The sequence below is a fragment of the Athene noctua genome, chromosome 1, assembly GCF_965140245.1.
Source record: "Athene noctua chromosome 1, bAthNoc1.hap1.1, whole genome shotgun sequence".
Lineage (NCBI taxonomy): Eukaryota > Metazoa > Chordata > Aves > Strigiformes > Strigidae > Athene > Athene noctua.
Window position 1 is genome coordinate 44,835,873 of NC_134037.1, and position 14,838 is coordinate 44,850,710.

Here is a 14,838-nt window from a genome sequence, read left to right on the forward strand (position 1 = left end):
TCCTTAGCAGAAGAGTGGTTTTATGTCAAAGTGGTACTGATGTCAGGAGAGTCATCTGTATGGTTCACTGTGCTGGATCGTGCTTCCCAGAAATTACTCTTTACACAGGTTCAGGACCCAGATCCATTCATTGGTATTTCTGAAGACATTATAATTCAATATCAGAATTTAATAATAAAGGTCTCTGATGAGTGACTTAACTACAAGTGCCAAAATAACATCTCAAATGATTGTACAAAGAAATTATTAACTTGATATTGCACAAACTAAATTTATAACCTTGATACAATCATTGCAAGTAGAAAACACATATGGACAAATACAGTAGTTCATTTTCTTATGAATGAATACCACTTTTTACAAGTTTTTTGAAGTTTGCAGTGTAAAATAATAGATTTTTATCTTAATATTTGTCACTGTCCCCAATCTATCCTTCTTTGAGTCTGAAGTGGAGATGCTTAAAAAATGAGAACAAAAGATTCCATGGTGTTTTGTGCTTATGTGAGAAGTTCAAACAGAAGAAAAATGCTTTCATTGGAGATTTCCGGGTTAGATTATAATTCTCAAGGAATCTGGAGAGTTTGAATAACAAAACTTCTCAGTGTTTATATATATTCCGTGAAGAAAGCAAAGCAGTCACATTTTTCACTGTTAAGAAACCACTCCTTCCTATCTTGTGGTGTAGTATGCTTGCACATATTTTATCCGTCAGTAACCCTTGCAAGTGGATGATTTTACAATTCACTTTGTCTCTCCTATGATGTAGCTTTGCCTTTTCCTCATGGAAATTGTAAATCACTTTAGTAAGCAAGGTATTTCAGAATGGGGTGCTAGAGGTGCAGTTTAGTAATTTTACTTTTCTGGGTTGGTATAAATACAATTGATTTGTCTAATATTTTGTAGATGAACCTGTTCTAGGAAACAGCTGAGAATTCATAACAGACAATTTAGATCCTTGTGCTCCACTGAGTCAAAACAGGAAGGGGAAAAAATGCTTGTGTTAGGAGCACAGGCTGTAATCCTACTACTTCATATTTTCCTTGGGCAAAGCCCATAAATGGTATATATTCATGTCTAAATAGTAGAAATTAATCTGAGAACATATTTTTTGTTCTGTTTCACTTGAACCTGACTGGGTTATCTACACACAGAGGTACAGACAGATATTAGAAATTTCTGTGGATTGTAACAGTTCATGTTTGCCCATTGCTGGAATTAGGGGTTCACAAGGTCTTGCTGACAAAACATGTCACTCACCCCTCAGAATGAAGTGTAATACCAAGTGAAGAGCTGAATTAGGGAGTGTCCTAGCAACTGTTCAAGACAAGAACAGAAAAAGTGTTTCACCATCAAAAAAACTCTAATGAAAATTCCTATATAATCTAAACCAGAAAAATTACAGAAACTATTCAAAACAATCAAAGACTTCAGTAAAGAATACGAATTTCGTTACCGTGTTCCAAGTCGTCTGCTGTTTTTTAATTTTTTTCCACAAAAGTGTTACATAAAGATGATCCTTAAATCCCACGGGAATCAGCTGTGCATCCTGCAATAGATTTTCATCTTTCTGAACCCCCAAATCTACACATTTTATGCAAGGATCAGAAAATTTTTTCTGCAGGGAGATGCATTTGTCCCTTTGCAGATTTGCCTCTTGTCACTTCCACTGCCATAATAATTTCTGCCACATCCATCCATAACAGATTCTCCAAATTCTTTCTTCATTAAAAATGAAAAAAGAAAAAAACAAACAAACAAACAAAAAAACCAAACACACACCAAAAAAACAAACCAAACCAAACCAAACCAAAAACCAGACAGATGATGTTAAAAGCTATCCACCTAAAATTCAAGTGTTAGCTATAAAGTTTGTGAAAAAGCTAATGAATTGTTGTGGAAATATTGGCTTTGAAACTTTAGACTGGATTGAGTATAGTTCAAATGTTAAGTCCAAGGAATAAAGGTGAAAAAAACTGTATTCACATATGAATATTTAAAACTAACTAAAGCGTGCTCAGAGGAACTGGATTTTCTTTGTTTGATACCTTTTTAATTATTAGCCAGATGATGCTGTGACAGCATGTTTTTGACCAGTGGAGATGATTAAACACCAGGTAGATATGTCCTACAGCATCCGACAAAGTGTTTCTGTGTCAATCACATTGTTTCCCAAGGATAGTGATGAAGACATAATGTTAATAAATTCACTCTTGTTAAGTTTTATGTATAAAAAGTCACATTTTTAAATGCACTGATAAGTCAACCTGTAAATCACACATTTTTGAAATTGTTTTCAATTTGAAATTGTTTATTTACAATGCTTTGATAGTTCTTTACTAACTCTTTAATATCTAATTTACTTTATACATTTCCTTACTTTTCTGTGGGAAATCTATCTTGCTGAAGAGTCTAAAGTAAATTCGAGGACGTTCATCATAAGGTTTTAGTCTGCTTCTCCTGAGAACTTCCTATGAAGCAGTAAACACCAGCAAAATATTCCTATGGTTCTCATCTCTTTTTTTTTGCTGCTTAGTTAGGTTTGTGTAGTTATTTTTTTATGTCTGTAATCAATATGCCATGGCTGATGATTTTGATTGAAGTAAAAAGAGAAAAGTATATTTCCCACAGGAATCTCCAGGGAGAGTAATGTTTGAATGTATATAAAGTATACAGAGTGATTGCAGTTATATGCCTAAGGAAATTCAGGAATTGTAGTAGGTATTCTAATCACTGTAAAATAGTTTCGATCTTAAAAAAAATAATGAAAATACCAAACTTACATAATACAGTGTAGTTTTGAGTTGTTTGGGTCCTTGCACACTCACTTCTGTACTTCTGTTTTGCAAATGTATCATGTCTGTTCGGATTGCTCAGCGACACAAAGTAGAAACAGAGTTCAAACCACAATTCTGCTATGTGTAGTTTAAGCAAAGACTTGAAGATTATGTGACAAAACAAACAAAAATTACAGTGTGAATTCCCAGCTATTTCCTCATATCTTCATTTGCTGAAGTTTCATATATGTGATCAAAGGTTGTGACTATAGCATGAAAAAGCCTGGTTATTAGTAATAGGCCACATGGGTCATTAGGTCTTCCTGGTTCAGAAGGGTGCACAGAACACCCAATCCACACATCCTCACATTCCCAGACAAAAAATGTCAACAAGATGCTTAGTAAATATAAGTTTTGCAATAGAAAAGTATGAACTTCCCAGGAGGAAGATAAGGTCAAACTCATCAGTAATATCTTTCCACTCTGGAAAGGAATTAGTTAAACTAATCTTTGAGGAAATAGGCATGCTCCTTCTTATGAAGCAGATGACTAATGCTTTCCCTCATCCCAAATCCGTTCTTCCTATTTACAAACTGGCAAAAGGTAGCTCCTTACTCTAAATCTGATGTTTTTCTCCCCTAGGTTCCTTCTAAATTTTTCCAGAAGACAAGGGAGAGAAATAAATCCATCCTAGCTCTGGAAGATGCCCAGCACAAGCTTTGAACTAATTAGTTTTTACTCAACATAAGAATGCAGCATAAATATGGTGAACACGTTGCAGCAGAGTCTTTTTCAAACTGCCATGACAATACTATATACACAGGACTCACTGCAAGAAGAAAGTTTATGTAAACATACCCTGTTTCTATCCTTTGGGGCATTTATTAGCAGTGAAAATAGTCACTATTTATGCAAATCCAAGAAAGCATTGCATTCTAGTAAAGGAACTAGCAAACTGTCACAAAAGGTACCCAAGATATCCCTCACTATCCTTTTTTTCCACCTTTCATATTACATTGCCCACAAACATCCATTATATTTATATCTTTTTATTTTAAATTAAAATACTTTAATTAATTCTCCCATTTTGAGAGTTGCTTTGAAATATGTGTCCAAGCTCCATCTTGACTATTGGCTGTCCATTTCTAATGAAGAAAATATGTAAATGTTTGTTCAGATCTTGGAATATTTTCCTCCAATATTTGACTGCTATACTTTGAAACAAACAATTTAACAATTCGATTAATTCTGCAGAATGCAAAACAAAACAAAATATGTTTTGGAACAAATTATTTTCTAAGGAAAAAAAGTGGAAGTACAGCACAAACTCATTTAGTGTGATTTCATGAAACTCCTCTTTTTTTCTTTTCAATATATCCACAAACCAATCTGTTCAATAACATACACTTGAAGTTGTCCTTTGACCCACTAAAATTAATAGGAGCTTTACTACTCACTTTAATGGGAACATGATGAGACCTAATTTATTGTATTCAGGAAGTTAGTCCTTCATGAAGACAAAGTGGAAAAAGTGAGAAAGGATATGAAGAGTTGATGCAATTGAACTTTGTCCAGGGTCCCACAAAAAACTTATTGGTCGTCTTATCTTGGGTTTGCTAAACCGTAATTTTTTCTTTTCATTAATCTTTTTTTTTTACCCTATTTCTTTCCTGTAGCTCCATATCTTTTTGACATTATTATAATCTAGTCTTGATGGAATTTTCTTTTCCTGCTGTCTGGGTTATCAAAACTTAAAGGTTTCAGTGTTTATGACTCTAACCTTTTAATCAGATAGATAGTAATTCTAATTATATATATATATATATATATATATATCTCACAGGTATGGATTATTTCCACCTAAAGACAAGTGAAACTCCTCAAATATTAATTAATATTCATCAGACTCAAGAAGTTACTTATGCTAAATTAAGATATTTTCAACTAAATGTCAGTATGGTCAGCTAGAATAAAATTCATCATGAAAAGACACTGCACTGAATGTATATAGACATCCACAAGCATGCAAATTATCAGGTCTTTCATTATCTTCAGTGGAGATTTAATCGATGCAATTAATGAAAATTAGAGAGCAATTAATCTCATCTGAGCATAAACAACTAAGGTGAGATTTGCTTGCTTAAATATTGCTGTCTTGTGCCATTTCAAATGTGTATTGGGTCTGGCTGAACTGGAATCGGTTTTCCCCTATAGCAGCCCTCACGGTGCTGTGGTTTATGCTGGGAGCTGGCAGGGTGTTGATAGCACCCTGGTGTTGTGGCTGCTGCTGAGCAGTGCTTACACAGCACCAAGGCTCTTTCTGATATTTCCCCCAGTGGGACGGGGTGGGCAAGATCTTGGGAGGGGACACAGCCAGGACAGCTGACCCAAACCGACCAAAGGGATATTCCATACCATATGACGTCTGCTCAGTATAAAGCTGGGAAAAGGAGGAAGGGGGTGGGGTCACCCTTGGTCCTCCGAGGCAACTACTACGCGTATTGGAGCCCTGCTTCCTGAGAAGGCCCGACATCGCCTCTTCATGGGAAGTAGAGAATAAATCTGTTTGCTTTTGCTTCCGCGCGCGGACTTTTGCTTTGCTTTGCTTATATTAAAACTGCTTTTGTTTCACCCACAAGGGTTAGTTTATCTTCTTTCCCCTCTTTACCCTGTTGAGAAAACAAAGGGAAGGGGGGGGGGAAGTGATAGAGCGACTTGGTGGATACCTGGCATTTAGCCAGAGTCAAACCATCACAAAATGTTAGAAAGTACCCAAGATATTTGCATAAGGCTGACTGATAAGTCACAGTATTATAGATGATCTGTACCTTTCTGGAGCAGCAGCCAGAGACAGTGTTGGGTGCTGATGTATGGCAAGGTACCTCAGAATATCTAAAATAATTCCTTTATTTAAAGTAATAACTCCCCAGGCTTTATTACTTTTATGTCTTAATTCTCCACTGACTATGATATAACTTCTGATGCCTAGCATAGGTGTCAGACACCTGACACGCAAATGCAGAATAATTATTTCTCTCCCTGAGTTACTGATTAGTAAGCTAAATCAGTAATTTGGGGCACAGACTAAGGATCTTGATTTTGTTAATAATGCTTCAATTCAGAAAAAAATAAACCAAAAAATGCTCAGGTAGCTCTGTAATCACACTGCTGGTCCAGGGTCTTAAGCTTCATTCAGATTTCAGTATCTTAAATTTTACAAAGTTTTGAAAGAGTTAGGCAGCCAAATGCCTTTGACTTTGTGATTCTGTGTCCTTAATGATTACATTAAATGCTGTATAGCATGAATTTTCTAAGCACATGTCATGAGAAAGGAGGTCTGAAGAGAGGAATACAAAGTCCTTCCATGCAGTGCTCTGAGAGTCCAGTTACTCTGAACACAGGTTTCCACAGCGTGCAGTGAAGTCCTGTTAAATCATCATGTTTGTTGAGCAGATATCTGCAGCAGATTTTAACTCACGTATCTCGACCTTTGAAGACTGCTATAACCACTAACATATGAGCTGTACATTAATGACAGAACTTTTTATGAGCTTTAGGTAGGTCGGTTTATCACTGAAGTAACTGTGATTTTATCTAAACGTGGTCCAATTGTCCTGTTTTCCTTTTGTGATGACATTTTACCTTGTGAAGTTTTTCTTTTCAATTATGTTTAAGTGCATTTTATCTTCTCTCCCATTCTTTTCTTCCAACATATTTGCTTTATTTTGCTTACAGTTCTTCTGATATAATTCCAGGGTAATTTTCTGGCTTCAGTGGAATTTCTGCAGTTATATATTGACAATTAAACCGAAGGAAGATTTTGCCCATAAGTGTCTTGGTCCTTTGTATTTTTTAATGTTTTGCACTTTCCACTATCTCACATTAGTCCTTCAGCAAGAGCTTCTTAAGCCCCAGGACAGCCCTCAAAAGCAGTCTAATGTGGTTTAGGCAAAAAGAATGCTTGACCTATTCCATAATGGGAGCATGCTATTTGCAGATAAGGAAGCATGAGTTATAAATTTCCTGCTGGCAGCTCATGATGCATTTGAGAGTTATATATTCACATTCTCTAGCCAAAAAGTGCCTCCTTTACACAGTAGAGAAGGAAAACAAACAATTAAACAAACATTTTGCTTCCTATTAATGGGGCATTTGAATGGGCTGCCACAGAACACTACAAAAGGGTAATCTGACATTGTCTGATGACTCTCCCACCGTAGAAACATACCATGGGTATTAATTGGTTCAGACAGCTTTAAAATGAGTCATTAATAAGAAAATTTATAGGTGGAAATCATACCTCTTTTGAAAGTAGGAACGAGTATGGTGGGGGATGTTCCTTTGGGAGTAGCTGTTACAAGATATATGTGTCATTGTTAAGATGGCAAGGCTTCAGCTTATATATACAGTAAAATATCAAGCAATACAAATGACTTGTATGGTTCTTTTTAAAACCTGCATTTCTCACTCCTTGCATATATTTATCCATACGGGTTTCTTCAAAGATAAACTCAATTTTTCCAAGGAAGGTAGCACACAAAATTTCTTTTAGTGCTTCTCTGATTCCTGTAAATATAATATAGCAGCATACAGGAAAACAACATTGATATTTCCCTATGTTATTATAGAAAAGCTTTATTTTTAAGCAAGACATCTAGGCATATTCTGACAATTGCTACTAATTCCTATTCTATCCCTTGTATAGCTTGAAAGCCCTTGAAAGATTACACAGATGTGGTCACTCAAGAAGAGCAATATGTCATCACTACCTATGAAAGCCAGGCATCAAGTTATTTCAAACTGGGTTTGCAGAAGAGAGTCCAAAGACCTAGACTGGAGCAATGTCAGTTAAGAAAAGGTGCTATTTAACCACAATGCTCTGCAATTGTTCCAAGGACAAAAATGTGTTTAGAAGTGACTAATAATATACTGTTTAATCCTTTTAACTGGAGAAAATGGAGGTGGGGAATGTGAAGTGGAATTCAAGCAAATACTGTATGTTGTAAAAAAAACCTTTGAGATACTTTTCCTTGAGCTACTGCAGCAACCCAAATTATATATTAGTTATCTGTTTCACAAAAGGTAAATTGAAGAGACCAATGAATTTCTTTAATCACCTTGATTGGTCAAAATAAAAGAGAGGCTTTAACAAAAGGCACTGAGAAGGATTTTTGTTTTGTTTTGCATATATGAGTATATTCCAAACTGGAAATTGGCTTAAAATGTATTAACAGTAGGGATAAGCTCATTTCTTTAATTATTCTGTTCCTGGAGTAACCAGATAAATAAATGATAATTTTCTAAGGTGGGTTGGCCTTTAAGAACATGATGCAGATTCATAAATGGCATCACTTTGAGTTCAGTTCTCATTTGTGTTGAACAATAAATAATAATAATTGTGTTGAACAATAAATATTGATTCACCAAGAGACAAAAATTTAAGATGAATTAAAATAGATGACCCAATCTCTTTACATTTGAATCAAAGGACTAGACCAAGTATTTAATAATTCATTTTTTTCCCTTCTTTTGTTAGAATAATTACTTATATATTTTAATTTTAAAAATGTGGGTTTTCCCTTTTTAAGAAGGAAATTATTTTTTTAATAAAACTCTGCCATAATTTATTGTATACCTATATAAGAAATAAAATAAAGACTAGGGAGAGCCTCCATCCCCTGTTAGACGCAGGAGGAAACATGGTAACAAGTGATGGGGAAAAGGCTGAGGTGCTTAATGGCTTCTTTGCCTCAGTCTTTAATAGCAAGAATAGTGGTACTGAAGAAATCCAGCCAGGAGAGAGATACTGGGAGAACGACCCCCTCACAATCCAGGAGGAGTCAGTGACCTACTGCATCAACAGACATATACAAGTCTATGGGACCAAACAGGATACACCCGAGGGTGCTGAAGGAGCTGGCTGGGGTGCTCACCAAGCTGCTTTCCATCATTTACCAGCAGTCCTGGCTGACTGGGGACGTCCCATCAGACTGGAAATTGGCCAGTGTGACACCCATATATAAGAAGGGTCGGAAGGATGATCCGGGAAATTACAGGCCTGTCAGCTTGACTTCAGTACCCGGGAAGCTGATGGAGCAGCTCATCCAGAGTACCATCACACAACACATGTGAGACAACCAGATGAACAGGCCCAGTCAGCATGGGTTTATGAAAGGCAGGTCCTGCTTGACAAACCTGATCTCCTTCTACGACAGAGTGACCTGCTTATTGGATGAGGGAAAGGCTGTGGACGTTGTCTACCTTGACTTCAGTAAAGCCTCTGACACCATTTCCCACAGCATTCTCCTGGCAAAACTGACTGCTCACAGCTTGGATGGGCACACGCTTTGCTGGGTAAAAAACTGTCTGGATGGCCGGGCCCAAAGAGTTGTGGTGAACGGAGTTAAATCCAGTTGGTGGCCGGTCACAAGTGGTGTCCCCCAGGGCTCAGCTGTGGGGTCACTCCTGTTTAACATCTTTATTGATGATCTAGACGAGGGGATCGAGTGTACCCTCAGTCAGTTTGCAGATGACACCAGGTTGGGTGGGAGTGTTGATCTGCTCGAGGGTAGGGAGGCTCTGCAGAGAGACCTGGACAGGCTGGAGCCATGGGCTGCGGCCAACTGGAGGAGTTTCAATAAGGCCAAATGCCGGGGGTTGCCCTTGGGCCACAACAACCCCCAGCAGTGCTACAGGCTTGGGGAGGAGTGGCTGGAGAGCTGCCAGTCAGAGAGGGACCTGGGGGTGCTGATTGACAGCCGGCTGAACAGGAGCCAGCAGTGTGCCCAGGTGGCCAAGAAGGCCAATGGCATCCTGGCTTGTGTCAGCAATAGCGTGGCCAGCAGGGACAGGGAAGGGATCTTACCCCTGTCCTCGGCACTGGTGAGGCCGCCCCTCGATTCCTGTGTTCAGTTTTGGGCCCCTCACTCCAAAAAGGACATTGAATGACTCGAGCGTGTCCAGAGAAGGGCAACGAAGCTGGTGCAGGGTCTGGAGCACAGGTCGTACGAGGAGCGGCTGAGGGAACTGGGGGTGTTTAGTCTGGAGAAGAGGAGGCTGAGGGGAGACCTCATCGCCCTCTACAGCTCCCTGGAAGGAGGTTGCAGAGAGCTGGGGATGAGTCTCTTTAACCAAGAAGTAAACGATAGGACAAGAAGGAATGGCCTCAAATTGCACCAGGGAAGGTTTAGACTGGGTATTAGGAAACATTTCTTTACAGAATGGGTTGTTAGGCATTGGAATGGGCTGCCCAGGGAGGTGGTGGAGTTCACATCCCTGGAGGTGTTTAAGAGTTGGTTTGACATAGCGCTGAGGGATATGGTGTAGTTGGGAACTGTCAGTGTTAGGTTAATGGTTGGATTAGATGATTTTCAAGGCCTTTTCCAACCTAGATGCTTCTGTGATTCTGTGAAGACATGAAAAATTATTTATCCTGCTGGAAGTTATTAACATATTGATAAAAGAGACATCTATTACCTCTGAATGGTAGTATACTAAAGGATCCTATGAATTCTTCTAACTTCAAATATGACTAATGATTTGAGCCACTACAACTTATCATATCTTTGTGAACTATCAAAGCTTGAGATAGTATCACTGTTCTTGCAAGAGGTTCTTTAAAGCTTATTTGGTCTCAGAAAACATAAAAAATATAGAAAATAAAATAAGAAACTCCGAAGAGAATAATATATAATGAGTTCCATCAAATAAGTAGCCTGTGGATGAAGAGCACGAAGAATCTTCTAGGTAAGCTAGTACTGACAGAGGTAATGAGCACAGGTTTATTGGAAGAACATATGCATAATTACAAGTTTAGTAGATGAGGAATGGGGTTTTCAGGAAGTTTAGACCATCTTCAGACTTAATTACAGAACTTAATCCAAAATCCAGTAAATCAGCCAAGGTAGTTCTTAAACTTTTGACACTGCAGAACCTGGAAGTAGATCTGGAAGTTTAAATGCCACCTGGTATTTTGTGCTGAAAAAGCATGGCTCAATTGCACTGCAAGCTCTGTCAGAACTGAATATTGTTCAACACTAGATTTTATGTTCTGCCAGAAAAGACCACAGGTATCTGTGGCCTCCTATGAGCATTCAGGAGACTAGAATGCCCCCAGCAAGTACCACAGTGAAGGTCAAACACTCTCTGCAGACAGTACTGCACAGAATCCTGAATGTCTCGCTGACATTCAGGGATTTAGCTTCAGCCTTGAATGTCACAAAACAAACGACATGCAACACTCAGGCTGGAGCATGCCTCCTGCATCAATTCATCTTAAAATGCTTCTGAGAATTAGGCAGAGTTTGACACAATTTGTACAGAATCATTTATGACTCCCACAGAACACTTCTATGAAAGAAATGTTATCACAAAGCATTGCCTTAATAAAGAATTAGGTTGATTTTAATCATCTGCTTTCCTTAGTTAAAAATAAATCATAAAGCCTTCTGCAGCCATGCGTAAATTATGCTGGCTTTTGAATTGTTAAGCATAGCTTGCCACACTCCAAAGATAAGAGCAAGGATGCAGAATCCAAATAGATGTAGTTACATGGGGAGTGTATGTTATTCATTGTCTACAATCCATGGCTATGCCTGTGCTAATAAAGAAAACGAACCACAAACTATTCTTTGGCCCTGCTGCCAGCTGCTTTGGCACAGCTTATTTCTGTATAGATAAATTCTCTTTTGTCCCAAACTGCAGTAACTGCATCCAGATTGCTTGTGAGGAGGAGTCCCTGGCCCATGCTAAACATCAAACTGTGCCTGGGCATAGTCTCTGAGAGTGCTGGTTGATGAGTCCAAAATTATTTCAGGGGCCATGCTAAGAATTTAACAGGATGAATGACCACATATCAGTGCGCAAGTCTGTGCATTGGCCCTGTTTAGTTTGCCAGAACATATGTATTCTATGTTGGTTGGTATCTGCCAGTGGTGTTATGTGTGTTTGTGTCAGTAATAATGGAAACAGCAAACATGATGGTACTGATATTAGGAAGAAGTAAATGGAATTGGGTCACATTGAAGTAGGAGCTGTGCAAAACTTGTAACACTAGTGGAGGGCAAATTTTCTTCTTCATTAACCTTCAAGTTAAATAGCCAGAAGAAGCTCCTCGTGTATTTGAAATTCCTTTTAATGTTTGCTATTCAGTGTTTTTTAGCAGAACATCTTTTAACCTTAGCAGCCTGACATCACATTTATCCTGTGTGTGGATGAATACAAAAAACCATTTTTGATACATTGAAGCAATCTATTATACGATTGTTCTGCTGTTGGTAAAAAAAAAAAGTACACAAAACATGTATATATGAAATACGATTCTCTATGAATCCACTTCAATACAATCAGCCTCCAACGAGCACTGAGGTCACTGAGCATTATATACACTGTTAGACAATGGATGGCACTTCAGGCTATTAGCTCATAGTTGACAGCCAAACCTAATTGTGACATACGATATAAGTACTCCAGCCCTTCTATAGAACAGAAAAATACCCTCACCCTATTGTGTATGAAGCACATGGACATATGCACATACGCTGGACAGAGGGCATATTTAAACAGGGGCAGGGCAAAACCTTCTTTGATACTGCGGGAGAGCTGAGCACGCACACGACCAATGTGATCAAGCAATGCCCATTTATTACACCTAAGAAAGCCCTTTTATAATGTTCTCCCGCACACGTGAGTAACATGAAGTACAAGTCCTCAAGATTGGACAGTTAACTTAGCCCGCGCTTTAAACCTTCTTATGATTGGGTAAAAAGTGCCACATCAGCCTTGCCAGGCTTCCTGCCTTGTGTAACTTCCTCTTCCATCCCAACCCCTTCCCGGGGTTGTTTGTCTCGTCGAGTTTCTCCCCCCTCATCCTTATCGCATTCTTGCTCGGCTGAGGCTCTTATCAGTCTTGTTCTCACGCAGGATTGCTCACATGTCCATTCTCTCACAGAAGACCGTCTAGAATCCCAACATGATACAATTGTCAAAAAGAAACATATCTGAAAATACATATATCTCCATTATTATTCAATCAATCTTTTGTTGCTTCAGGGTAAAGTGAGTAAATGATTTGTATGTTAAGGTTCACTGCATAATACATAACGTGTTCAAAGAAGGGCAGTGAAACTGGTGAAGGGTCTAGAGCATGTCTTGTGAGGAGCAGCTGAGGGAACTGGGGTGGTTTAGTCTGGAGAAAAGGAGGTTCGGGGAGACTCTATTGCTCTCTGTAGCTACCTAGAAGAATGTTGTAGTGAGGTGGTGTCAGTCTCTTCTCCCAAGTAACAAGCAACAGGACAAGATAGAATGGCCTCAAGTTGTGCCAGGGGAGATTTAGATAGGATTTTAGGAAAAATTTCTTCACTGAAAGGGTTGTCAAGCATTGGAACAGGCGGCCCGAAGAACTGGTTGAGTCACCATCCCTGGAGGTACTTAAAGCACGTAGATGTGGTGCTTAAAGACATGGTTTAGCAGTGGACTTTGTAGTGTTAACAGTTGGACTTGATGATCTTAAAGGTCTTTTCAAACCAAAATAATTCTATGATTCTATATATATTATTTATTGCGGGAAAAGAAACAAGTCCAGAAGTTCCAATATTTAATGTTTAGAGAGAATGCATAACTGTACAAAGCATACAGAACTCCAGCCTTATTCATGTTAATACCAATAATGTTAAATACCAAAAATATATGTATGCTAGGGCAATACTGTATAGAACTACTGCACACTTTGTCCTTTAATTCATTTTAACTTTTTATTGCTGTGAAAACAAGAGTATAGCCTCTTCAGGAATGTTCAGCAACTTACCCAAAAGAAATCTGCAAGATTCTTACAAGTGAAACTCTGGTAAAAATATTACTAATTCCCAATCGACTTTGCAAACATAGTTATTTTCGGTTGGTTTGTTGGGGATTTTTTTAGTATAATGGATACATAAAAAACCCACTGTAAATAATATAAATTGAAATGCATTGCACTATAAATCTGCTGATGTTCTCCATTCAGACTCTGATCAGTTTTTTCTGATCTATGTACACTCAGTCACATACTACTTGTGCATGTCTGCTCTTACACACACACATTTTACCACAAATTTCAACCAATTCAGTTTCTGTTTCAGTATTGATAATGTGAACATAGTGTGTGGAAGTCAGATCCTCAAAAAACAAACAACCTTTATGAATATTCCATTTTTCTCTGCAAAGTAGTCTGGGTATCAATAATAAAGAACATTTCTGCCTGTAGATTAATAGTTGACTGGATCTCCTCAGATGTTCATATACTGGAAATCTGTAGATTACTCAGAATGGGACAGGCTATTAGCACATCCCTCCCTTACTTTTTCTGTAATGTTTTACTCTACAGAACAACATGTGTTTTGCTCTTAGCTCAATCAAGGCGAGAAATCTACATCTTTTCCTCCATTTCTGTTTCATTTTAAACAAAAACAGAATCCCAGTGTGAAGCCTGTAGCTGCTTGAAGGTTTTACTGACAGCAGAAATCTAGAAATGACAACTGTTTATGCCCCAATGCTTTGTCTTAATTCACAAACATATCAGAGTGGACCAAACTATCTTAATGAATAACACATTGGAAAGCAGCATAATACTGTTATTCCTTTGTAATATTTCAGTCATAAATGAATTTGACATACAAGATTATCCCATAACATTGTCTTTAACTCTTATAACTAAAAGCTTTACCATCTTTCCATAAGGCCGACTCAGTGTTAAGCAAGATGTAAATAATTGTCCTCTGCTTCCTTATAATGAAAACCTTCAATGTGGTTTTTGAAACTGTTGCTAAATACGCCTAGTCACTATCATACTCTGTTTTTGCCTATTTCTGGACCTCTAGGTCACGTGAACTCCTGATGTCTGGAACTAAGCAAATAGATGAAATCCATGATTTGTATCCCTTGTTTCTCTGTCTTTCTTTGGGAGATAAAATTAATCCCTGCAATAAAAAACAAACAAAAAAACCCTGTGAAACTATTTAATTCCACTTAGAGATCTGTTAAACTGTGATCTAAGTTGCTATTTTATTTAAAATATCCTTTCCAATAT